The sequence below is a fragment of the Benincasa hispida genome, chromosome 8 (genome assembly GCF_027475165.1).
Source record: "Benincasa hispida cultivar pf3 chromosome 8, pf3_genome.v1.1, whole genome shotgun sequence".
In the NCBI taxonomy this organism is placed as follows: Eukaryota; Viridiplantae; Streptophyta; class Magnoliopsida; order Cucurbitales; family Cucurbitaceae; genus Benincasa; species Benincasa hispida.
The window spans coordinates 39,434,173-39,455,818 of record NC_143485.1 but is presented as its reverse complement, the minus strand read 5'-3'; the positions used below and the strand labels follow the sequence as shown (position 1 = coordinate 39,455,818).

Below are 21,646 nucleotides of genomic sequence, written 5' to 3'. Positions count from 1 at the left end.
AATCCAACCCAAATTTTATATATATATATATATATATATATATATATATATATATATATTTGTTTAAAGTTTGATTTCTTTGTATTGATTAATTTTTAATATTTAATATTTTTCTTTTAAAATTATTATGATATTTGTCTTTATTTAAAGTTTACAATAAATATCATAGATATTTGGTATTTAGTATCTTAATTTTATGAGATTTTAGTTATTAGTCATGTGTTGTATATATAATATTTTTCTTTTAAAATTATTATGATATTTGTCTTTATTTAAAGTTTACAATAAATATCATAGATATTTGGTATTTAGCATCTTAATTTTATGAGATTTTAGTTATTAGTCATGTGTTGTATATAAATTTACATATTTTTCATTAAAAATAAAAAAATAAGTTCTAACCCGACAACTCAACCCGAATTTTTAGGGTTGGGTTGGGTTGGGTTGGAAACTTTATTTGGGTCATTTGGTTTGCCAATGAAACCAACTCGAATTTTCGGATTGGTCCAAAAAATACTTTCAACCCAACCCAACCCAACCCATCCCATGTATACCCCTATTCACAAATATCAATTGGTACTTCCATGAATACTTACACCAAATACCCCACAAAAAAATTATACATAAATTTTCTAATAAACAGATCATAGTTAGATAACAATTCGTCTATTCACAAACCAACGGTTAATACTTCGGATTCATTCTAAACTTGCATATTTTACTCAAAACTCATCAACAGTTCATTCTAAGCTAGCATTTACATTCTATTGAGACAAAAACAAGAAGTACATCCTTACACAAATCGGCCAACAAAACTTGCCCATTAGATTCGAATTACGTCAATCTCTCCTTGGATATTGCATTTTTTTTGTATTGAACTACAAAAAGAAAAAAAAAAAGATAAACTCAACATAAGTTTACGTCATTTATTAAATTAAAGCTAGTATATAAAAAAATAAATAATTTACGTACGAGGCTAATAATGGGAGTAGTAGGATTATGCACTATTTCATATATATAAGCATATAGTACCTATAACCTACATAATCTAATTAACGGGGGCACTGCATATAAAGAAGTTGAAAACAATTATTCTTATATTCGAATGAATGTTAATTGTTAAAAAAAATGAATGCAAATTTACCTTTACAGGTTTCCATTTTGGAGAAGACCGATGGTGTTGGAGATCGTGCTTGGTTTGCCATGTTTTCAATCCACTAAATAGTTTGAAAACATTAATTAAACATAAATACTTCAATTAAGAGCTAAGAAAGTTCAATTACATTTACATATTTATAACTCTACGAAAATTCTCTTGAACCTTACTTTGAATAGAGTACAAAACACAACAAGCAAAACTACTAACCAAGTATATATCCTTCAACTAATTTAATTCCAACATTTCAAAGTTTTAAGAAGCTTAATCATTGGAACAAAACATAAAATTAATGAAATAACACTTGAACCACACCAATCAAACTTAATCAACCAAGTAAGACCAAATTAATTTATATATAATTGAAAGAAAAGGATTTTGATATACACTTGAACCACACCAAACAAGACTATCAACCAAGTACATATTCTTTAACTAATTTCATTCAAACATTAACAAATTTCAATAAGCTTAATCATTGGAACAAAACATAAAATTAATGAAATAGCAACTGAACCACACCAATCAAGCTTAATCAACTAAGTAAGACCAAGTTAGTTTATATACAATTGAAAGAAAAGAATTTTGATATACACTTGAACCACACCAAGCAAAACTACCAACCAAGTATATATTCTTCAAGTAATTTAATTTCAACATTTCAAAATTTCAAAAAGCTTAATCATTGGAACAAAACATAAAATTAATGAAATAACAATTGAATCACACCAATCAAGAAAAATATATGTTAAAGTTTATAATTTTTTATGGCCAAATGACTATACATGTAATAGTTTTTGAAGCTACAAAAATTATAGTTAGATGTAGTATTTTTTAATATGCAGTCAAAATTTTATAGGTAATCCTAAAAAATCAATACATGATTTCTAGTTTAAATGCTTTTATAAATTATTTTTAAAAAAATCATATACAATTTCAGGCGAGGAAGGAGAACTCTAAGATATATCGCAATTTTATCTTCTCCAATGAACAAAATTTTAAATTTTTCAAAAGGAAAAGAAGAGGGAAGAAAACATAGCAAAAGAGTACTTTGTGGTTCAAGAAATAGATAAAATAGAAAATCAAGAATCTAATTTAGAAGTTGAAGTGTTACGTGTTAAGAAAAAAAATTAAAAATAGTACCTTAGAATATTCATTTCTTCACATTTTAGTTTTTATGTTGTATTAAACGTCACTCATGTAATTATCTTTATATCATTGAAACACTACCTTTTTCTATTTGAGTTATATATATATATTGGATTTAATATTATGCTTACATTTTTTTACCGGTTAAAAAAATTTACATAAAAATATCATTTTATCTAATTTTAATCCATGAAGATCAACATATAACTTTAATTTTTTGTTGCAATAAAAAATTTCAGTTTGCACTCTAAAATGAATGCAAACTCTAATAATCTTGAATATATACTTCACAGTCCAATGGAATACAATTCTACAAGTATGATACAATTATAAATCATCTTATATATTTCACTATATAAAATATATACAATTATATCCATTATTTCTTTCATTGCTTTTTGAAATAATATCAATATTACTATTTTAAATTAATATTTCATTGTACCTTCAAATTTTCAAAAATGTTCTTTTTGAAAAAAAAAAATCTTTTTCCCTAATCAATCCAAACGTTTCAAAAATGAATTTAGCTGACACTTCAAAACAAATTGAAGTATGATTATATGATTACCCCTACTGCCCTTGCATGGGCAATCTTTTATAATCTTGAATTGTAGTATGTTTTTGTTTATTTTCCTGTCCAACTATTTATTATTATCTTTTTTAGTTCAAATGTATCTAGTAAGGAACAAAACTTATGGGATGCATTGCAAGAAAATCCAGTCCAATGGATTGAAAGTGGGTGGACAGAAAGTCCAGAAAGTCCAGAAATTCTTAGCATTTGCATGAAATTGGAGATGAATAGATGTTTTTACCTATCCAAATCTTCTAAGCTTTTCAACGTCGGTTTTGATGGGTTTAGAAACCATAATTTTCGCCCAACTAGAAAACTTTTTATTCGAGAATAGTAAAATATATGGCCTTTTTCCATTGAATCTTGGACGAGATATATGACAGCACAAACACTCAAGCAAAGCACACAGGCAACCCACGGGCAAACCCACAAAGATTGAATCACAAGCAACAGAGCAATCACAGACGAAGCAACCCACAAGCACGGAGCAACGGAGCACACAGATTGAATCATAAGCAATGGCAATCCACGGTCAATCGAAACGGACTGAACGGGACGAACCTACAATTGAAGGAACAGCTGAAATCAAACTGAAACCGGACTGACATCGGATTAAAATCTGAGGAACCCACAAACGGCGGAACACACAGACCACGTGAAATCTGGAAATCGGGCTCCACGAGCTTGATCTCGAGCAGCGGAACAGACAGAGACCACCGGAAACGCACCGGAAAACTCCACGCAAAAGACCCACACGAACAGAACATCCACGCTCAGATTACGATCGGACAGCGATCGCTGAACCCTAGGGCTCTGGTACATGATAATTTAATTATAGTTTATTGAAAAATATTGTGTATTTTATAACGGAGAAAATAATAGAGAAATTTGGGCCAATAACATAATATCTGGCCCATAATGTCAAATGATCCGATTTTTTAAAAAACTGTCAATTGACCTTCTGTTGACGTCATGACAGTGTGAAATTACAATAATTGCCCCCGATAATTGTCTCGCTATCGCTAGATGATTCTCGCTCTCGCTGTCTATCTATCTTCCATCGTGATATGATTGTTTATCACTGTACGATTAATTTGAAAATTTTCAAGAAATCATCTGTCTACAACTTAAAATCATTAACACATAGCAAACATGTAATGGTGAATTCTTTAAAATCTAAACTCATTTGAACATAGTTTTTCGGAACCAAACGGAGTTTTCAGAACGGATTTTTTAGAACGAAACGGACTTTTCTTGAACATGGTTTCATTAGTGTTTGTAGGAACGTGATCTCAAAAAAGGTATGTAAATAGTATAACGAAAGAGGTGTGAGAAAGAGCGACAACGAGAAAGGTGGAGAGAGAGAGAGAGCGACAACGAGAAAGTGAAATAGAGCGACAATGAGAGCCAGAGGGAGCGATAGTGAGAGTGAGAGAGAGCGACAGTGAGAGGCGACAACGAGAGTCATGAAAGCGAGAGCAATTGAGAGCGACATCGAGAGAAATCCATGTGTACTAGATGATATTCATCTGCTTAATAAAAAAATATTTTTTAGGGATGATGCCCTAAACTCTCGTGTCCTGTATTTTGTAAACACAGTTTTGTACGAACGTTTGTGATGTATAATATATGATATTTTCTTCACTACTTGTCTTTGAGCATTGGATGTTTTATTTGCTTTACCACAAACAATAAACTAAAATCTCTGGTTGTCATTATGTAGCTTAAGCATGTATGTGGTGACATACAAGTGGATCATGTCTTAAGTGATAACCAAAATGGTCTATAGTATATGGATATAGGAGGAAAACCTTATCCTGGTAACGCTACGGATGCGGCCTGCTTTGTGGAATAGTTACAAATGTTGTGATTTGCTACAAATGGTCTAATTCAGACCATTCATGTGGGGACATGTGAGCGAGGGCGTCCTAATACAAAGATTTTGTATAAGACCTGACCACGAAGTGTTAATGTCACACCCCGTCCCAGACTGCTCTCTGAGCCTAGGAAAGGATATGACTGCAGCAGTTATCAACCCTTTTGTTGACACTTACTACCTAAAAAATCTAGCAAAAATCTCTGATACCAAGATGTAACTCATACACAGCGGATGCCTCTCCGGAAAAATTTATTAATTTTAAAAACACAACATATTTAGAGTGATTACATTACTAGTTTCATAAGTCCTGATGCCCAAAACCTTAGTCCGTATATGAACAACTGTAACATGTGTACAATATTTACAGTAATCACCTAACAGATGGGTTACAATGTCTTTGTCTTTTAGTGGCAGAGCAGATGCAGAACTATCTCCTGAGGATTTGACCGCTACCTGGGGGAAAGGAAAATATTTGAAAATGGGTGAGCTTACTAGCCCAGTGAATGACGTAAGAAAGAAAATTGGTTCTCATGCAAAAGTCTCAATAAAGAGATTAAACTGAAATATAAATTTCTACAATAACCTTGTACTGCAGTATAAACATTTTCCAAGCATAAAGCATATAAAGCTATTTTTATCAGAAAACATTAAGACTGATCCTGAGTTGAGAATAACTCTGTTGTGGTTAAGTCCCAACATTAACTGCTAGTCAAGAGAGAACCCTTCGGCTCAATCTCTGACTGCTAGTTGATAACGGGTAGAAATGCACGTTATCATAGTGCTAAGTTCTTAAACAATGCTGGCTTGCATTGATAAAACATGTTAAATTGCATAAAAAAAGCATCAGATTCATAATATTGCGGTTGCATGCGTTTATCGCATTAGAACAGTTGATTTTCGTATTTTTGTGCAGAATATGCGATGTCATCTTGCGATCATAGGAAATCATTGGTTGAACGCAACATCACCGTAAGGCTTTGCGGTGATCGTGTTCGCAAATATTTGATCGAGAAGGATTGTCGCAACTTAGTCAGCACAACATGGTGGATGCATCTGAGTGAAAGGCTAATTAATCGCGATGGGACAAAAAGCTGATGACAGTCGAATCTGAATTAAGTTGACAGTTGATAACGATCACAATTACATTCAGCTCTTCGGTGATAAATATTCGGCGCATCAGTCAGGAATTAAAGTCGTCCCATCTGTACAATCATGAGAGAAAAGTCGCCTTTCACCCTGGATGATCTATAAATACCAAAGGCATCCTTCAGAAAAAGGGTTAATCAATTCACCAGTTTACGAAATTAAGAGCTCAGCTCGTCTTTATCAATAGTTTTTCCTTTCGTTTTAACGTGGAGCAAGAGAAGAGTGGTGACGCCGGAGATCGCTCAGGACAACTCGAGAGAGAACCTTGAGGCGTAGAAGTAAAGAGCGAGCCACTCTCGCGAGAGCGAGATAATCTTTTAAACACGAGTAGAAAAACAGCGTAAAAGCCTGGGTAGCAACTTTATTATATACTTGCATTGTTATTTTGTACTTCATCTTTATATTTGTATAATGGAAGTTCTTGTTCTACAGCTGTTCACTCTTCTAGTATGCATGAGTAGCTAAACTAGTCGAATGGGTTGAGAAGAACTAAGCTAACATGACCTAGAAAGTTCATTGCTTGCGATTGTCTTGTTTTATGTTGTGCCAAATATCCTTTAGAGCTACTTGAGAGAGAGTCTAAAGAAAGAACCTAATGACTCGAGAGAGCTAGGTTAGAATGGACTCGAGAGAGCAAGATTAAAACTACATAAACAATAGAGACTTGGAGATAAGCTCTGTTTGTCAACCTGCATCGCATACATCTTAGAGATGGGAATGATATTATGTGGTCACCTTATTTTTGTGTGTGTCATTTTGTCATCACATAAATAAGAATAGAGGCTTATGTATAGGTCCTATAGACTTAGCGCATATATCGCATGCGTTCTAGCCTTAGAAGCCGTGGCATTCGCACCGAGAGGTGGTTTACTATTATATGCATGTTGCATGATCGCATAGCATGAATGCATCCTAGGAAGTGTTAGCCGAAACTTTTATCAACCTGTTCACCGCATACTCATCGCATTTCCCATTTAATCAACTCTTTTCAAACTCTGCCGCATTTGTTTATTTTTCATTAACGCAACCAACAATTCCAACAATTTATTTATTTATTCGGTTACTGCAAAGTTTTCATAAAAATTACCAACGCAACCTATTTTCACAAGTCCCTGAGTTCGACCCTGGACTTACTAGGAAACTCAGTGGAATTTACACTTGGATTCCGCTGAGGAAACTTGAGTGCACAACGCAATTTCACCATCGCATATCAACCATAATTCACTTCATAAAATCAAGCATCAAGTTTTTCGCATCGTTGCCGGGGACTTCAGCAAAATAGTGTGCTAACGGTAATTTGTTGATTTCTTTGCAGACTCTTAATCTCTGGCGATTACGACCCGGAGATTGAGAGAACATTTAGACGGAGACTGAGAAACCGCTAATAGCAACCACAATCAGATAAAGAAGAGATGGCAAAGTAACTTGGAAACGGAGCACCAAATGATAACAATGTCATGACAAATCCAATCCTACTGGCAAATGATCGCAATAGACCCATTAGAGACTATGCATCGCCAAACCTCTATGATTTGTCTCCAGGAATCATGAGGCCTGCCTTCGATGGAAGTCAATTCGAAATGAAGTCGGTGATGCTACAGATGATCCAGACTGCAGGAAAATTCGAAGGAAGGCATGGCAAGGACCTGCATGCCCATCTCCGAAGCTTTATTGAAATATGCAATACTTTTGTGTTCCCGAATATTTCTATCGAAGAAGTTCGACTAACTTTGTTCCTATTTTCTCTTTGTGATCAGGCTAGGAAATGAGTGTTTTCTCTCGAACCAGGAGAGATCACTTCATGGGAACAGGTCGTGGAAAAGTTTATGAAGAAATACTTTCCACCTACTGAGAATGCCAGACGAAAAAGTCTCATTACAAATTTTGAACAAGACATGGACAAATCGCTCAGCGATGCCTAGGCGAGGTTTAAAAGGTTGGTCAGGGATTGTCCACACAACGGTTTGCCAGATTGCCTTCAAATGAAAATCTTTTATCATGGTTTGAATCCCGCTTCGCAGACCGCTGCCAATGCGACAACCGCTGGTGGTTTGCTCGATAAAATGTAGGACGAGGCGAAGAATATCTTAGATCGCATCTCTAAGAACCACAAATATTGGAGAAAGAGTGACCAGAGATTGAGAATCAAAGACAATGACGCAAGTAATGGTGCTATTGCTTCACTACAAAATCAGATGACCGCAATGATGAACTTAATCTAGGGAACTGCGATCAGTAGCCCAATACCGCAAAATAGGAAAATCAACGCAATCAGTCAAAACACCGTAAGTGACTTGCGGTGATGGGCATGCGATGGAAGATTGCCTGCAAAATCCACAATCCGTTTAATTTGTGAAAAATAATCCCCTTTCGAATACCTACAACCTCGGGTGGAGAAACCACCCCAATTTTGCTTGAAAGAATCAGCAAAGAATTTCCAATCCGTAGCGCAAAAAGAGGGGCCACCAGGATTCCTCCCACGCAACAACGGTCAAACAAACAATCAAGCAAGTAGCTCACAACCACTACAATTCTCTTCCTTGGAAAGCCTATTGAAGCAATACATAGAGAAAAACGAAACTGTGCTTCAAAGTCAGGCTACATCCATCTGCAATCTAGAATTACAGATGGGCCAGATAGCGAGTGAGCTAAAGAGTAGACCGCAAAGGGCTCTGCCGAGTTCAACAGAACTCCCACATAACCTAGGAGGATCAGGTAAAGAGCAATGTCAAGTTGTGACATTGCGAAGTGGGAAGACTGTGGAGGGAGAAAAGAAGGAGCTTAGTCGGATAGCTCCTATTGCGGCTGAACTTGAAATTGCAGTGACGCAAGAAGAAGAAGGAGAAAAAGAAGCAATAGAACCAGAGGTTGCGTCAACCTCAAAGCCAACTGAGATGGGAACCGTGAAAGTGCAGTTACCCTCTTTCCTACAGAGACTAAGGAAGAAAAATTGTTTGGCTTTGATCAGAACATTAATGAGCCTTGTGTTTACAACAAAATCATTAATAGCTTAGTAGCTTTCCTGGTACTGTATGTGGATGATATCCTACTCATTGAGAATGATGTAGGGTTTCTGACTGACATTAAGAAGTGGCTAGCTGCCCAATTCCAAATGAAAGATTTGGGTGAGGTGCAGTATGTTCTAGGGATCCAGATTATTCGAGATCGTAAGAACAAGAGGTTAATCTTGTCTTAGGCATCGTACATCGATCAAATATTGATCAGTTACAGAATGCAGGATTCCAAAGGGGTTTATTACCCTTCAGGTATGGAATCGTTTTTTCTAAGGATCAATGTCCTAAGACACCTCAGGAAGTTGAGGAGATGAAACGGATTCCCTATGCTTCAACTGTTGGAAGCTTAATGTACGCAATGTTATGTACCAGACCCGACATTTACTATGCAGTAGGGATTGTCACTGTTATCAGTACAATCAAGGATTAGATCACTGGACAACGGTCAAGATGATTCTCAAGTATCTTCGGAGAATGAGGGACTACATGCTTGTGTATGGAGATAAGGATTTGATCCTTATAGGATACATAAACTCTGACTTTTAGACTGATAGAGATTCTCGTAAATCAACATCGGGGTCAGTGTTCACTCTGAATGGAGGGGCTGTAGTGTGGCGGCATCAAGCAAGGATGCATCGCGGATTCTACTATGGAAGCCGAATACGTAGTCGCTTGTGAAGCAGTTAAGAAGGCAGTTTGGCTAAGGAAATTCCTTACTGATTTGGAAGTTGTTCCAAATATGGATTTTTCAATCACTATTTATTGTGATAACAGCAGGGCTGTGGCAAATTTGAAGGAACCTCAGAGTCATCATAGAGGCAAGCATATAAAATGGAAATATCATTTGATCAGGGAGATTGTGCATCACGGTGATATGATAGTCACTAAGATCGCGTTAGAGTACAATGTTGTCGATCCACTTACAAAGGCTCTCACGGCTAAAGTCTTCGAGGGTCATCTGGAGAGTTTGAGTCTACGAGACATGTGACATCTTGTCTAGGACAAGTGGGAGATGATACTGAGGTATAGAGTAGCAGTCCCCACTGGAATCAAAATCTTTAGTTGGATCGCTACCATGTGGGGGGGTTCGATACAATAAAAACAAGAGATGGAATTCCAGATTGAACAGATGACCGACCTAGTTTATTGTATATTGTACTTGTATTTTTCATGTATTGTACATTAGTCACCCGAGGCATTAGAACAAGTGGGAGATTGTTGGAATTGATGTCCTAATTCTCCCGGAGTCTCGTAGTTTGTAAACACTATACACATTGTTTTGAATAAAATAAAAGTTATTTTATTTATTACTCATATCCAATAAACAAAGATCCATGGTTATTGTATGTAAACTTGAGCATGTATATAAGATATGCAAGTGGATCATGTCTTAAGTGATAACCTAAAAAGGTCTATAGTATAAAGATTGAGGAGGGATACCTGATCCTAGTGACACTATAGATACTGCTTGCTTTGTAGAAGTTTACAAGTGTTGTGAACTACTACAGATGGTTGATCCTGATCATTCATATGGAGACATGCGAGTGGGGGTATCCTATACAAAGATTTTGTATAAGACTGGACCACGAGATGACTAGTCTCTTTATATAATGTCGTTGATACTTGAGACTTACATCTCACCTAAACGACCATAGGTGACATGACCTTAATCCTGAGCGTTTTGGGAATTCCTGCCTTTGAGGGTGGTCCTTTGATTAGTATGGGAGAGAGTAGCTAGATTGCCAATTCAACAAGCCTACCTTTTTGGGGTTTTATCTAATTTGTGAGTTGGGAACTCAGTTACACAAGATGGAATTCACTTCTTCCCCAAAACAGGGGTAAGTAGATAGATTGCTTCCTTAAGGGCTGATTCCGGATCTTAAACATAGTGGTCACAGCTTCTCTTTGGAAGAGAGGATTCAGTCATAGTAGGACTATAACTTATGTTCATTATAGGGACAAGTGGTACTTAAGGAGTTAGATGTAACTACAGGGGCATAACGGTAAATTGACCCAACTATACTTACGAGCGATCTGTGAAGGAATATCGCACTGTTGATTGGTTGATATGGACACAAAATATATTTGTAGTAAGGAAAGTGTAGCTATCAATCTATAGTGAAGTGCCTGATGATAACGGGCAGAAATGCACGTCATTACAGTACAAAATTATAAAACAATGCAGGATTGCGACGATAAAAATATATAATATTGCGTCCAAAAGCATTAATTTTGCAACATTTTGATCGCATGCGTCCATCGCATTAAAACAGCGAACTTATGTATTTTATGCAGGAAAATGTGTTAACGTTGTTGGATTTTATGTCCTAAAACTCGTAGTTTGTAAATTAATAAACATATTCTATTTTGTTTTTCGATAAAGTTGTTATTGAAATTGTAATCTTAAATCCAATAAACTAAGGTCTTGAGGCTATTTAATGTAGTTTGAACTTTATGTATTGACATAAATATGGATCAAGTTCAAATATATAGCCAAAATGGTCTAGAGTATATAAATAAGGTTGAGCGCCTTGTTCTGAGGACACTATGGATGTGGCCCACTTTGTAGTTAGTACAAACGATGTGATCCTGAATCGTTCATATAGAGATATGTGAGTGAGGACATCCTATGCAATGAGTTTGCATAAGACTAAACCATGAAATAGTCACTTTTTACGTTCTAAATACCGTTTTATGTATAAAACTGATTATTTCGTTAATTGATGACCAAGGTAACTTAATCTTAATCCTGAGTTAACTATGAACTCCTGTTCACTCGGAATTATCCTTAGATCTGCATAGATGAGGGCAGCTCATTATCGCTGGCCCAATAAGCCTCCCATCTCAGGGGTAAGATTAGTGGATAGCTGGGAACATATGGTGCAAGACGAAATTCACTCATACCTGTTATAGGGATAGTAGATAGGTTGTTCCCTTAATACTGAATCCAGGTCTTGAACAAGGGGCCCCACCCTCTCCTTGGCCCGAGAGGGGTTCGGTTTATAGGTTGGACCTTAAACCAATTGTTCATTAGAGGATCAGTGGAACTTAAGGAACAAGATGTAGTCTTGGGGATAAAACGGTTTTTATGACCCAACTATGATTACGAACAACCTGTGAAGGATTAGCTTACTGATTATGGTTATATCAGATGGACAGAAAGATATATATATATATAGTGAGGGGAGTGCAACTACGGGACTTTAGTGGAATGACCCGTTAGTTAACAAATGTTGATTAATTAGGTTAAAGAGTTTTATCGGTTAATCTCAGATTGTTGGAACCCATGATCTGTAGGTCCATTAAGTTCCCCTACTAGCTCATATGGAATAAACGTAGAACAGTATGATAGAATAATTCGAATTGTTCGAATTAGGTGAAGAGAGAGAAACCGACAAGTATATGTGATATAGTGGTCAATTTTTCAGTTTAGAGATACAACTTTAATATTTAAATGTGATTTAAATACCAAGAATATGAATACGTTCATATTCGGAAGCTCAGAACTAATGGAAATGGTCAAAGATGTAAAAAGTCAAAGAGTTGAATTTTGACTTTGAAAAGTCCAACTTTGATCGACCTTATATTCAAATGTGATTTGAATTTCGAGAAAATGAATGCGGATTCATGCTCGGGAGGTCAAAATTAGTCAACACGGAAAAAATCATAAAAAGTCAAAATGTTGACTTTTGGTCAAAGTTTGACTTTGACAAAATGACTATTTTTCCCTTTGACTATAGTTAGTGGGAAAATCCAAACATTTGTTGGATAATTCCACTAACAAAATAGTGGGCTAGGTGTTGGCTTATAATGGAGACATTAAGCCCACTTAGATAGTAGATTCTAGGTGTTGGGTTTTTATGAATTGATTTCATGTTATTTTTGCATGGCTGGTTTCTATAAATATGGGTTTTGAATTTGGATTAAAAACTTTTGCTATGTTTGCAAAAAATAGTTTTCAAAATTGGGCTGAAAAAATAAAAACCCAACCCAAAAAATCTTCATTTTTTTTCCATCTCTTTCTCTATCTCGGGTTCTTCATCCATCGGGTCCCACAACCCAGTTCTGAGTCAAGAGGATAGTATATCAACTCTGGTAGTGGTTCAGAAGAGTTCGGGTTGAGATTTAACGAGGAAAAGCATCTTGGGATCTTCAAAGGTAATTTTTAATTACTGTTTTTTCCTTCAATTGCATGCTAATTTCCTTTAAATTAAAAGAAATTAGAGTGTAATTAGGTCATTTTTTCTCTGTGTATGTCTCGTGTTCCATCACATGGTATCAGAGCATGCTTTAATTACGCTCAATTACTTTTGGTAGGTGTTTTTTTCCTTTCTATTCAAGTGTTGAATGAAATGTGGACTAAAGTGGATTTATTATGATTTTGGCATTGTTTTTCTTTAAATTTCTTGTGAAAATTTATAATTGCTCACATGTTTATGAGCACTAATGTGTGAAAAAGGGTCTATAAATTTGTTGGAGTCATTAGAGTTGAAATTAGGTTGTAATTTTTTTAATCCGGGAGAAAGGATAACAGCAAAATTGAAGGATTTTTTTTATCACAGACCCGGAATTAGCCTTCAGACCCAACCCGAGCAGCGATCCGACCTGGTTCGGAAAAGCCCCACGCGTGCCAGCTATCGACGAAGTGCTCCAGCCCATTCTGCGACCCGACCTGGTTCTCCGCCTGAAGCTGCCTCGCGTATGTCGTTCGCCCGCGACCCGCGCATTCAGTCTGACCCGACCCACCCCGCACCTCCGTTGACCGTGCTAGCGAGCGTTGACCAGCCGGTCCAAATTGTCTGGATCGGTCCGTTTGATCTGGTTAAGCCGGTTTGATTGGTTCAACTTGGTTTTTAGTGTTTTTTGGGCCGGTTCGAGTTGTTTCTGAGCGGTTCCAGATGGTTCAAAGTGTTTGAAGTCAGTTCTGGGAAGCTGGTTGCTATTTTGTGTAATAAATTAGTTATTTGTTTGTTTTTAATGCCAAAATCGGTTCACTTTAGTGTTGTTTACCTATTATGCATGTGATGTATAATGTTGTTTGATTATGTATGCATATAGTATGCCATATAATTTTAAAACCCCACCATAGGAAAAACATGTGACATGCATTTATTATTTGTTATAAGTGTTATAAAATATATACTATACATGCTTAGTTTTAAAATAAGTGTTATATTAAAACATCTTTGTTTGAAGGAAGCATGTTATAGATAAATGCTCTAGGGTTATAATTGTTATAATTTATTTTATAATTGTTATAAAATAACCTAGACTTCTAAAATCTATAACAAAGATAAGATACATGCTAATTTAGGGTTAACCATCGAGTAAGCCCAATTTTTATAGAAAATAGGTCGATATCTTATAAAACCGAAGTTACAAGAAAACTCAACCGGTAAGATCTTGGCAAAAAGTCAGATAAAATGACTAAGGTTGGAGGTATTTAAGTTGATGATTCACGGAACACCTACTACCTGGAGACCGAGCCGACGTCTGAGTTAGGTTAAACCAATTTTATGAGCATGCGTGAGTGGTGTGAGGTAATAAATTTTTTTTATCACCTAGACATCTTAGGTTAAAATCCAGTATAAAAGTTATATTCGGATGAATCACCTAGACTTACGATATGTTTAGTTAGCGAGAACACTTCAGCTAGAGAGAAGTAATGTACTTTTAGCTCTAGCGTCCCTAAGAGTTCACACCGTGAGATTCATGCTTGGCTTTAGGCCGCCCTGGGAGGGGACTCCATTCGGAGAGTGCTTGCATGAGTCAATACCAAGGTGAATAGGGGAAGTTGTTCATAATAAGTGGGAGAAGGAAGTGTGTCAACACATCCTACAGTCTCTTCCATTAGGTCGCACCGTGAGATTCCTATAATGTGTCTGCATGTCTGTCCTAGAGCGACCTTACCAATTGGAGGGCTGTATTATAGGATTCGAAACTTCGCGAACTCTAAAAGTTGATAGGGTCTCTCAGGTCCGTTTTCATTCTTGTCTTTCCAACTTCAGAAGCATAATGATTCCGATCTTTGAGGTCTGAAAATGGAGGGTCACACTTACGAGAATTATACAAGTACTAGGTTGCAAGTTGGGGCCCACAGGATCTTGTGTTGTGTATATTATGTATATATGTTAGCTATATGTTAAACCCTATTGATTTGTGACTATTGGTTATATAAGCATGTTTGTTATTATTAGGGTTTCTAAGCAGGTTAGTAGGCAGTAAGTGCCAGCAAAAGGATTGGTAACTACTGCAGTCATAACTCCTTTCAGGTTGAGAGGGTAATCTAGAAGGAGGTGTGACATTTGGGCTTGTTGATCTTCTTCGATGATCGGCCTTTGGGCTTGATGAGTTTTTTGGAAGATCGGTCTTTAGGCTTATTGATATTCTTGGGTGACCGACCTTTGAGCTTGATGATCTTTTTGGATGATTAACCTTTTGATGATCTTTTTGGAGAATCAGTGTTTGCACGAGGTTTCTGGAGAAACTTGTTTTGTGGAGTTGAACTTGTGTTTGTGTTGATGTTGATTTGATGCGAATGTGGTTTGATCTCTAGTACTTGATCCTCTAATTCTCTCTCGATTGAATACGTATACTTGATGTATGGATCAGAGCGTGTGGATGTTCTTGAGCTTGAAGTCTTGGAACAATGCTTATATCTTCAAAAGACTTCAGTCTTTAAGTATAGTCAGCTTCAGGAGTTAAGGAGTCTTCTGATTATTGGGAGAATTCTTTCTAGGTTCTCTGGAGTATAGAATTTTTTACCTTTACGAATGAAGAAAGCTTCTCTATTTATAGAGTTCTCAAGTGGGTTTCGTGGACTTGGGCTTGGTTGGTCCATGGACCTAGCCCTTGGGCCCAACTAATTGGATTTGGGCCTTATATGACATTTAGGTCAAATTAAGCCTTATATGACATTTAGGTCAAATTAAGTCTTTTTTTTTTGCTCAATTGGACTTTTAGCCCACATAATAATATCAAATTGGACCGAATTAATTTTATTCAATCCAGTGGTTATAAAGTAAACATGTGGCATCATCGAAATTCGCCAATTTATGTTTTCAACTTCAATTTGGGCATATGTTAACTTCTAATTAGTCTCAAATTCAGTTATTTGGAATTTCGTCATTAATTTAGTAAATGATGTGACAATTTATGATGGGTCCAAAATTTCTCATTCAACACCATGATACATGAATAAAGACAACTATCTCTATTAGATCTTTTAGGTGTAAAATCAAAAATAAAACGAGACCATATCATTCAATTTTAGAGATATGTTGGAGGGATTAAACATATTTGCCTCAACTTTCTTCTTCTCAGTGCACCTCGAAGATTTGAACTTGAAATTATTTTTAAACTGCCTCCTGACGAATGCAACGTTGTGTTAAAGAAATAGCACAAAAAAAAAAAAAAAAATAGAGATAATCACTTGGAAGGAAAAAAAAAACTTTTATTAACCTACAAAAGACTTTTTCACGCTCCCAACAGTACTCACGCGCTCACTCTTTCTTTAACTTGGCTTATATGTGGATATTCTTCTTATTTCTAGGCACGAGTTCCTTGGAGTCCAATCAAAAAGATTTTTCGAGACTTTTCATGGGTCTAAAATATTTTAAATGTTTCTATGAGTATATCCTTATCTAATTTATATATTTAGGTCATATTGTAGATACTCCACGAAGATTCTCATATAGTCAATGTTGACTAGTTGAATTAATTGTTGATATAGATCTCCTTTCCTTCGACGGATACAAGAAGGGGATAGACATCGTTTGTTGGATAACTCGGGATAGATATTTTTCTCCTCTTCCGTTCTCTTCCTTCTACTCCCAAATTTTATTTCTTTTTGTCCCTTTTTCATCTTCCTTCCTCTTCTCGATCTTTTCATCTCTCTCACTTTTCTCTCTTTTTTTTTCTTCTTCTCCTTTATTCTCTCTATGAGTTTATGTCTTCTTCTTCTTGGCTGTTGTGCTGTAGAGCAAGAGCCTGACAGCAAGAGCGAGAAGATATTGATCTATGTGAGAGGAAATAAATAGTGAGAGACCCAATCTGCATACACAAAGTCTTGTTTTGATAATTTCACTTGACGTCAACAAAATGTCAAAAAAACCTTAAATTCAAAAAATAGCAAAATTCATTTCCCCAAATTGTGGGTCATCCATAAAATTCAAAGTGAAGTGCAAAAATAACCCAATTAACACGATTCATATCAAATCACAGGAATGTGACGTTTGCAAAATCAATAAATCCAAACAATTGGTTGCCTATAGTCATGTTCGTTGTGTCTTGTCTCTTTAGATTTCAGTCTCTATTACTCCGACTTTTCTTTGAAGATGACACACTTCATCCTCTTCCTCACATAAGAGCTAAGCTTGGATTCCGCTATTCCTTCCTCATAACCCATTTTATTCACTCCTATCCAATACTCTATACAAAACCCAGATTTCTATTCCCCAAAATTGAATTCCAGATCCTTCCCATTTCTTCTTTCACAACTTTATTTGAGTTTTATGCTCCTCATTCTTCTCAACTCTTCCCCTGTTCCCTCTGCTTATGTTGCATGGTTCCTCAACTGCGAAGATCCGTTGAGATGCGACAGTATTCCTACAGGGGATTTTCCTCTCCAGGGAAAGTATGGAACAGAAACGTGTAGTCATGGTGGTTATTCCATGTCAATGAAGGTCAAATGCGATGGACTCGATGCAACCATACAGATTCTGGGAGAAGATTACGAACTCCTGGGTTATAGTATGAACGATTCTATTCTTATAATAGCTTAAATCGGTGTTTCAGATCAATTTTGTTTGCTAGAAAAAAAACATTTCGTCAAGTTCCATCTATGCGTTAGTTCCTGCATTTAATGATTGCAGGCATTCCCAAACATCAGACAAACCTACTTGTTCTATAACTGAATTTAGGTACCTGCCATTTGAAAACATAACCCGGTTTAATCTTGATAGATATTGTTGGATAACACGACGGTTGCTAAAGGAATTTGGTGATGATTGGTATAATAACCTGGTTTTGTGTTAGCTACGTCCAGAACAGAGATAGAAAAAAACCATTTTTATTATTATTTTGAGTTCATATTCCTTCATGTTTTGTATTGCAGAAAAATCAAATACGTCGAGAAAAACACTCTCTATAGGTACTAAAATTGCATTACAAACCTCTCTGGCTTTTATTGAGCATACACATTTTGAAATCCTTCCTCAGCTTCAACTGTCACAGGAAGCATCATTTTGATAACCTTTATCATTATCCCTTTGATCTACTACACAAGGAAGATGACCATTAGCAGCTCAAACAAACAAGACATTATTGAAGAAACCATAAAAAGATATTCCACCCAAATACCAAAGCGATATACTTACTCAACCCTGAAGAAAATAACAGATTCCTTCAAGAACAAGCTTGGCCAAGGAGGGTTCAGCATAGTCTACAAGGGAAAGCTGCCTGGTGGTCGCAACGTCGCCGTAAAACTTCTAAATAAATCCAAAGACAATTGCCAAGATTTTATCAATGAAGTCATATGCATCACGACAACTCCCCATGTAAATATAGTCACTTTCTTGGGGTTCTGTTGCGAGAGCTTTGATTTATGAATACATACCTAAAGGGTCATTGGACAAATACATATTTCACAAAGGACTAGAAAAAAGTAGAGTTGAACTGAATTGGAAGACATTGTATAACATCATAGTGGGTGTGGCTCGAGGATTGGAATACTTCCATCGTGGCTGCAATACAAGGATTCTGCATTTTGATATCAAACCACACAACATTCTTTTCGACGATGAATTTTGCCCAAAGATCTCGGATTTCGGGCTTTTCAAGCAATGCAGGGAAAAACAGTTATGTGTCCATGACAGGTGCAAAAGGGACAATAGGATTCATGGCTCCAGAAGTAATAATTAGAAGCTTTGGCAAAGTTTCCCACAGGTCAGATGTTTATAGCTATGGAATGTTGGTTCTTGAGATGGTTGGTGAAAGGCAGAGTCCCGACAAAGGAGTGAGAGATAATAGTGAAGAGTATTTTCCTGATTGGATATATAAGAATCTTGCAGAAAGTGAAATTTATAGAGATTGTAAGCAGTGGGGAGAAACAGAGGAAGAAGAAGAAATAGCTAGAAAAATGGTTGTTGTGGGTTTGAATTGCATTCAAACATTGCCGGACGACCGGCCGTCGATGACTGAGGTAGGGGCTATGTTGGAAGGGAGTGTCGATGGCTTACAGATTCCACCGAAACCAACTCTCCTTGGACATCCTGCAGTTGTTTCTTCTTCCACCACATGACACTGGAGATCACAAAGGTGAAATTTTGCTCTCTTTGAATGGCAAAAATTTTAGTCTCAGATGGACAGTCTCGTATATTCTTGAATTGAAGTGAGTTTATCTGGTAATTTGTATGCACTTCAAAACAGATTGAAAGTATGGTTATATGATTGTATTCCAACTGGACAAAACTTTTGGCCAATCTTGTATGATCTTGAATTGTAGTAAGATTGTTTTTTTTTTTTTTTTTTGCTGTCCAGCTATTATTCTTTTAATTTTGTGTTCAAATGTAACTAGTGAGTAACAGAACTTACGCCACGCATGGCAAGAAAATCCCATTTCATATGAGCAATACTTTGGTTGTGCATTCCACTTTAATCAAACACACAGAAAAATCTAAAATATTGTAATAAAAAAGTAACACTAATTAACATAAAACAGAATGTAATTACATCAATATGAAATACTCTTAACAATTTATAGGCCGATCTCTTTTCAACATCATCAGTGGAAATCGACAAAACCTTTCTTCCAAATCAAAGTATACGATTAAGAAATAAGAACAAAAATTGAAAACCCACTGATTTGATCCAAAATGGAAAATTTTCAAAAACAGAGTATAACATATTTTGAAGAGATTTGACCAGCTAAACACAAAATGTTTCTCTCTCTGAATTTGCTTAAAGAAAATATGAAAGAAACTGGAAAATTGTAGGAAGGTGATAGAAAACTCCAGCAAAGGAAATGAAACCAATGACCAAGAAAAACTGAAAAGTCAACGATCGAATGAGATAGCCACCTGACGTCAATATAAGACAACGTCCTGACGTCGATGACTCCTAATTTTGTTAAGCATGAAAAAAAAAGTCTATTTTAAATAGTCCAACACTCCATTACATTTCCATTAACATCTCACATATTGCTTTTATTATATTTTCACATTTGGTACATCATTACCTCATCAATACTATACTATACCATCATTATTTCGGGCTAAGTTCAAGATTAATTTATTTTTTAAAAGTAATGACATATTTATATGGTACATAGAAAAGAAATTACAAAAATAAGAGGGAAGAAAAAAGTATTTGATAAAAATAGAGTAGCAAAATTGTGTACTTGGTACACGTTTTTGTTTAAACCTCCATGTCAGCATATGACCCTACTATCGAACTCGTGGACTCCATATTTTTATTATATTTTTATTGTTTTTTTATTTTAGTGGATACAAAGTGGAACAAATCTATTTGAATTTCACGGTAAAACAAAGATATGTGAAAAAAATCTACGGGAAAACAAATCTATGTGAAAAAAATAGATTTAATCTTCATTCGTGACTAGAAATTTGATTCAATTTCTATTTTATCGTAGGTCTTTAAAAATTTTAATTTCACAGTAAAAAATTCTCCAAAAATACTAAAAAAATAAAAGAAGAAATAGAACTTGGGAAAAAATGTGAAAAAAATTAACCTTAATTTGTGGCTATAAATTTGATTTAATTTTTATTTTATCATAGGCCTTTTAAGAATTTGAATCTCACAGTCAAAGATTCTCCGAAAATTAAAAAAAACGCTAAAAAATAAAAGAAGAAGACGGAAGTTGGGGGAAAATGTGAAAAAAAATAAATAGATTTAGTCTTAAATCGTGGACGGGTACACAATTTATGTGTTGACTCAAAACTTGTGGACCCCGTCCACGATTGCACAATCCTATTTTTCTCAATAATTTCAAACCAACCTTATTTTTGTCAATAAATATTAAAATAACATTATTTTTTAAAAAAATTCCATTATTTATATTATATTAATATTTTATTGACACAAATTCAAACTTCATTTAAAATATAACATTGATGTATCGTATTATATCACTAGCCATTGAAAATTCATTCATTTAAAGTATAACAACCGCGTGTCATATTATATCATTTGGTATTTAATATTGTATCAATGTAATATATTAGCATCAAATTCAAGTATATTATTAATATATCAATAATTGATATGTGCTCGTTCAAAATTCAATTAAAGTAAGTCATTGGAAAACTAATTTCAAGAATATATTCAAAGTATTTGTAATATATCAAACATTCATTTTAAATTTCCAAATATTACATTGTTGTATTAATTGTATAACAACACAAATTTAAAATTTATACAAATATTTCTTTAAGAAGCATATGTTCAAGTATATCGATAATATATCAATACTCATTCAAAATTCAATTTCAAATGTAACATTGATCTATTAATAACTTATCAACATTCTAGAACAAATTGAACCTTTGTAAGTTGTTGATAATGTACTAGAAAAAAAAATATATTTTGAATCAAATGAATATAAATTCCAATTAAATCTATAAATAATGACAAACAAAAAATTAATATATCAATAATATCAATAATATACATTATGTATCAAACATAAAGTATAGTAGATTTACTTAGAAAAT

The 21,646-nt window shown here is 35.1% G+C and overlaps 1 long non-coding RNA gene and 1 pseudogene across 2 annotated transcripts; one reads left to right on the top strand and one right to left on the bottom strand.

The window, feature by feature from the left end:
• The first annotated feature begins 16,448 nt into the window (after nucleotides 1-16,448).
• Nucleotides 16,449-19,445, top strand: LOC120083570 (LEAF RUST 10 DISEASE-RESISTANCE LOCUS RECEPTOR-LIKE PROTEIN KINASE-like 2.2; annotated as a pseudogene). Its single transcript, XR_016531212.1, has 3 exons — nucleotides 16,449-17,666; nucleotides 18,031-18,066; nucleotides 18,135-19,445. The product of XR_016531212.1 is annotated as an LEAF RUST 10 DISEASE-RESISTANCE LOCUS RECEPTOR-LIKE PROTEIN KINASE-like 2.2 (transcript).
• On the bottom strand, nucleotides 17,974-18,544 carry LOC150034570 (uncharacterized). Its single transcript, XR_016531231.1, has 2 exons — nucleotides 18,293-18,544; nucleotides 17,974-18,192 (listed from the first exon to the last, which is right to left on the bottom strand). It is a non-coding gene; the product is annotated as an uncharacterized LOC150034570 (long non-coding RNA).
• Nucleotides 19,446-21,646: the final 2,201 nt, after the last annotated feature.